The sequence below is a fragment of the Sitodiplosis mosellana genome, unplaced genomic scaffold (assembly GCF_009176505.1).
Source record: "Sitodiplosis mosellana isolate CC-2019 unplaced genomic scaffold, AAFC_SMos_1.0 Smas_scaffold_6197, whole genome shotgun sequence".
Taxonomy (NCBI): Eukaryota; Metazoa; Arthropoda; class Insecta; order Diptera; family Cecidomyiidae; genus Sitodiplosis; species Sitodiplosis mosellana.
In genome coordinates, this window is record NW_022601438.1 from 4685641 (window position 1) to 4691640 (window position 6000).

Consider the following 6000-nt stretch of genomic DNA (forward strand, 5'->3'; position numbering starts at 1 on the left):
TAAGCGCGCTTATTCGCCCGTGTAAGTTCGAGCTGTTCGAAATTCATTCGGCCATTGATATACATCCCAACCCTCAAAAAACACACACATATTCCCGCGGAACAATTGAATTTTTATCAATTTTCGATGGAAACGAAGAGTGATAGAAAAAAAAAGAGAACCAACGCGCTCACGCACACATTACTTATTGTTTTATGCTTTTCACGTTTCTCCAATCTACTGACGCGCATACACACACAATAGATTCGTCGTCGAGAATTTATCGCATTTTGTATATACCGGCACATTCTGAAATCTAATACGCCAATCGACCAAACATGAAGAATGCTCTTCTCTCTCTCCCTCGCTATGTGTATGTGTGCGTGCGCTGTGCAATAAGCACAATATCAAATTGGATACAAAACAACTTTTCATACCAGGCGAATACACACAAAATTTCGCCCGAAAGAATCAAACGTCGAAATGAGCATGTTTGCGAGGATTGTTTAGAATTTTGCGAATGGTTCGAGATATGAAATATCACTAGAAAATCAGGTATTCAAGAGGGAATGGAATATTGCCGTTATTCCAAACTTTTGCATTTCCTACCACTACTGGGCGATGCGCGGTACACTAAATATGAAGTGAGTTTAAACGAGCGAGCTCAGAACGAACGAACGAATAAACTAGCGTGTGTGCGCTTTGGATTCAAATGCACTTACACACTCACACCCTTTTTCTTTCTATCTCTCTGTCTCTCTCTCTCAACACAGCAAATCATCTTTTGTGCAGCGCCTGCGATGCGGAAAAATAAATTGAACGCAGTTTTTTTTCACTCATTCGAATTTTGCAAATTGGGTTTGGTTCGATGCTTCGATGGCAAAGCCAACAACATCCCACATCGTTATCATCTTTATTGTCGTTGTTCAACTAATGCTCTCACTTTTACCATTCGCTATCATTATTCGACCGATGTTTTGCACCTGAATCCATATCATGTGATGTGATGCACACACAATTCCACGTATGATAATCATCATGATGACGACAAAAAACGGCGGCGACAACGGTGGCGGTGGTTTAGCAGCAGCAGGACGACATATACACTACACGTAAATAGGAACATGGCACATATTTGTCGAACATGAGAAACGAGGACAAATGTCGCAAACAAAATAAGAAGTGAGCAAAAATTCACCCAGCTTTCAATACGCACATTGATACGAGGCAAACGGCGGAATGAGCGCGAGTGAGCGAACGATTGAGGTAAAAAGCATGACAACGACGACGACGATGAGGATGTTGGCACTGCAAGAGAGAAAAATGAATAGAAGAAGAAAAAAACGGTCGCGTGTATATTGTCGAGTTGCATCGGTTCTCATCGTGGCGCCGTTTCCTATCCCCATTGCATGAATGCTCGCGCACACACCTCCAAACATACGTTCGAACGAGCAAGATTGAGTTCGACTTGCTTAAATCAGACCTCAGTGGATGCGCGCATTTTCCTGCTTCCAATGCGTCAATGTTTGAACCGCAGCGTTTGGTGCGAACATGCACACAGACCAAAGCACAAATTGTGATGGACACGTGGTTGAATATCCTATTTGATGCATCTATCTTTATTTACTTCCGTAATTTGATTGTCGTCCATATCACACAAGCACTATGCACTCTTACAATGTCACTCTTTCTCAATTTCGCGTGCGCCCACTTCCGCTGGTTTGTCTCCCATGTTTGGCCATTGCATTTGTGATATTCGTTATGTTTTTTTTTGTCCCATTATTCGGATGCCATGCGATTGAAAATTGAAACCAAGCATAGAAAAAAAGCAGATATGGTCATTGATTTTTTTTCGATTGTATTTGTTACACGCTTTCCCTCAAACAAAGCATCTAATTGGAAGTATGAATATTTCAAGCAACCCATATACCATGATCAAAGACACGCCATTCCGAATTCTCTACGTGCAATTCATTCGATCCGTTAAATTCTACGAAAAAAAATTAATTGATTTTTAAATTAGTCGAAAAAAAAAAATTCAAGTTTCAAGAAACTTTTAAATTGTGAAATAGTTTTTACCGGAATGACAGAAAAAAACGTGTGTTTTTATGAAAACATTTCGGTGCACACTTTTAACATTTGATTTGGGTGAACAGAACAACATCAACATGGATGGAGCCAAAGGAGAAGTTTGGCTGAAATGAAAATTATATGGCAAATAATTTGGTTGGTGTCGATATGTTTGTCTGCTTGTCACACAGAAGAACAGAGAAAAAGAGATACAGAGACAGACAGTAAATGAGTGAACCGAGCTCATGATCTGATGGTGATGTTGATGTTGATGATGATGATGCAGCTGTGCAGAGTGAGCCGGAGACAGTACATTTTCGAAGCACATATTGACATACAATCACAATTGAGACCGCGCGTCAACATGAACAATTCTCGACACATTATAATAGAATATACAAATGAAAATTGGTATCCTTTATCCAAATAGACATAAGCATTAGATCCCCATATTATCCATGGGTGTATAAACAATGATATAAATGTAGTTGGAAATGGCAGTTGGCAACCAAAGATTTAGCGCAGTCGAAGCAAAATTCGCTGCCACTGCTGCTGCTGCTGCTGCTGCTGCTGCTGCTGCTGCTGCTGCTGTTGCATGGGCGTTGTTTGTGTGTGTCTGTGTATTTGTTAAGTTATTATATGCGTTGTGTATGTGCAAATAAAATTACAGAAAATGTTTCGCTTGACTGATTAAAATTCCTTTCAGCAAGCTGGCAGACAGGCACTAGCCATAATTTAGTTTAGTTAATTTCATCGTTGTGCTTCCGTGATTGTGTTTGTGTTTTTGCAGTGTGTTGAGTATTATGAGACATTGTTCGAAAGCTAACAACTTCTCTAACAACAATGATTGCCGTCACATGGTGAACATGAACATGAACATGAATTGCCACGTCCACCGACGAATGACGAACGAACGAGTGAATAAGTGAACGAGCGAACGATGACGTTGACGACATCCAGTCAACAAATTAAGTAGTTCCTCAACGAAACTCCACTCACACGCACAGGAACATTTATCAATGCATATCATGCCCGTCCAAGATTAAAGCTAGTAAATAGTTTTAGTATTTAATAAGCTGTAATTATTATACCGAATGACCATGGCCAAAAGCTCAAAAGCCGGACAACTTGCACAATGTGATGCACATTGCATATCAGGCAATGAGGGTTACTGCTTCTGTCATTGCAACTGTATGCAAAATCTAAATTCCGATGTCCGACCAACAATTGTTGTGAAGTGTAATTTGTCACTTGGACCAATTTCCGGCCAACCGAAACGCTTTGAATCACCACAAAACTGATTTACTTCGAAACGCTAAAAGCAATACGCACACATATTTTCTTTCCATTCCCATTTTCCGAAAACCCGATTCATGAAAACCAAAAAACAAAAACAAAACAAAAATACCCCAACCAAATCACAAATTCCTTGGCCCAACTCAACTGTGTGTACCGTAGTGAAAATAGGAAAATTCTAGTTTTTAGATTTGCGCTTGTCATATTTTTAGCTACCCGCATTTTGCGTTCACTTTCTCATTCCATCGAACTCTATCATTTAATGGAAAGTTTTGAATAAATAAATTAAAATATGAATTATTCAACGGAGAAAAAGAACGACGGCACATGACGACGACGACGACGACGACGACGCAGGTCGGTCATGTCGACCACATGATTGCAATGCTTCTGCTGATACATACGGATGTCCGTACCATCACAGTCATCACTATCGCCGCGCTTGCCATCGTCCAACTCTCATATTTACACACTTGAAAAACGTTCGAACTTAAATATCCAAAACTTTTGGCAAATGATTTTCATGAAAGCAGCAAACAATTCAAAATATGCTATTTCGAATTTAGTTTGTGGCATTACAATAAACGAGATAAAGTCGTAAACAAATTGTCCGCAATTTTACATGCAATAAAATTTCAACATCTGCAAACGACCAAGTGTAATCACATACATATACAGATTTTTTTGTCAAGTGATAGTTGCAAAAAATCTTGATTGAGTCATTTTTGGCCCAAAGCAATTTCCTCATGCACAGATTTTTGTGTGTCGCGATAATATGCCGTTGCTTTGTTCGATGCCCACTCATACATACGTATATAGACTATGCTTTCTTCATTTCATCTCTATCTTTTTCCCTCTCTTCCTCTGTCTTGTTTTTAGAGTTAAGAGAGCTTTAAAAAACATGAAAAACTGTAAAAGCCAGCTGTCTAAAACATGAATATCTAACCAATTCCCGAATGTACCATGATTTCACATCATCTGAACTGCGTTAACTTTATTGTGTTTCATTAAATTTGAGCTTTATGATATGCACATTTGCGAAATTAACATTAACCTTAACGCAGCAAAGAAAGCAGTCACAGCGTCCCTAAGATGAAGACATGCAATTCTTAAATCAACCGTACTCAAACAAGAATGCTGTCTTTCTCTCTTTCTTTCTTTCTTTCTTTCTTTCTATCTTGCTGCGTCTGATATATGTGTGTTTGTGTGCATGTGCGTGTGTGTATAACCCGTAAGCCATTAAATTGCGAGCATTTTTCCGACAAGTTTTCATTGGGAAACTTGTTTAATTCATGAGTGCGATGTGAAGCATTTCTTACGCATATCCGGAAAATATTTAACATTGCTGTATGTACATTTTTTTTTCTCTCCTTTCTCTCTTTCTTCTTCTTTTCTTCTCAAAGAATCAGTTGAAAAGTCGTAAATTTTCTGTTTTTCACAACGTACACATCACGAAGCAAATCTGCTTGTGACATACTCATTTTATTATATCAATGATTCAACCAGATCTCAGTTATGTGTACTGACAATATGAATGGGTGAGTGTATATGTGTTAAAAGTGCATTGAAATGAAAGTTCAGAATGATTTTCAGTCGCAATTACTAAACGCATCCAAAACACGAGCATTTTGCATAATAAGCGTGAAATGGAGATTAAAAAATAACTCGTCTGATTTTCACTTTGAAAATGTTGAAAATGGTCGATGGTTTATAGAAGTAAAAAAATGTAATTCTTATTACTTTATTACCTACTTATTACTTTAATAACAAAGTAATTAGATGAGTAATAAGTAATAAGTCCATGTTATTACAGTAATAAAATGAAAGTAATAAGTAATATGTAATAAGTTACTTACATCTATACGATGGTTTTCGGTGGAAATAAAATTAAAATTACCGGAAAATAATTACACAACTACTGCAATGCACTGGCATTCAACAACATCAAATCATTTATGAAACAGCTCACTCCCCCGTCTGCTGTAGTGTGCGTTTGCGTGTGCGCGCATTCTAAATCGATCGTATGGTTTTGGTAACATTGGCCACGTGAGCTACTGCCATCAATAGGGTATTATACAATTGGTTTGTGCTTGAAATGTAATTTGATATCGATGAAGGGGCAAAATGCGGTCATACATACGTATATACATATTGTTAAATTGCAAAAAGAGAGCAAACAAAGTAGAACACATATAGCAAAAGCTAAAACATACGGTGTTGCAAGTTGCATTATGTAAAATCACGAAACATCATCATCGCATTCGGATGAAAAGAAAAGCTGCAGTTATGCTAGCTGGTTTGTGTTTATGTTGCTTCCATTGCCACATTGCAACTGAAAGGAAAATGGCCAAAACTACATGGCCTAGAGTGGGGGAGGCCAAAACGGTTTTTCAAACGCACTTTAACGCCACCACAATCGCTATCCAGCTCCATTGCACATGTTTTCATCAGCCAAATACACATAATACTAAAATAATACGATATTGTGTGGTGTGCTTCATTTATTTATAAACTTTGACGGTTTTGTTGCTTGTGAAATCAATTGAAATGATATTTATTGTTCTAACAATCGCAGAGAAGGATGTGTGAGAGAAAGAGAGAGAGAGAAAGAGAGAGAGAGAGAGAGAGAGAGAGAGAGAGAGAGAGAGAGAGAGA

At 38.1% G+C, this 6000-nt stretch overlaps 1 protein-coding gene across 13 annotated transcripts in view; it reads left to right on the forward strand.

Moving 5' to 3' along the window:
* Positions 1 to 6000, forward strand: part of LOC129577346 (exostosin-1) — a 121251-nt gene that overhangs the window by 47271 nt on the left and 67980 nt on the right. The window lies entirely within an intron of this gene.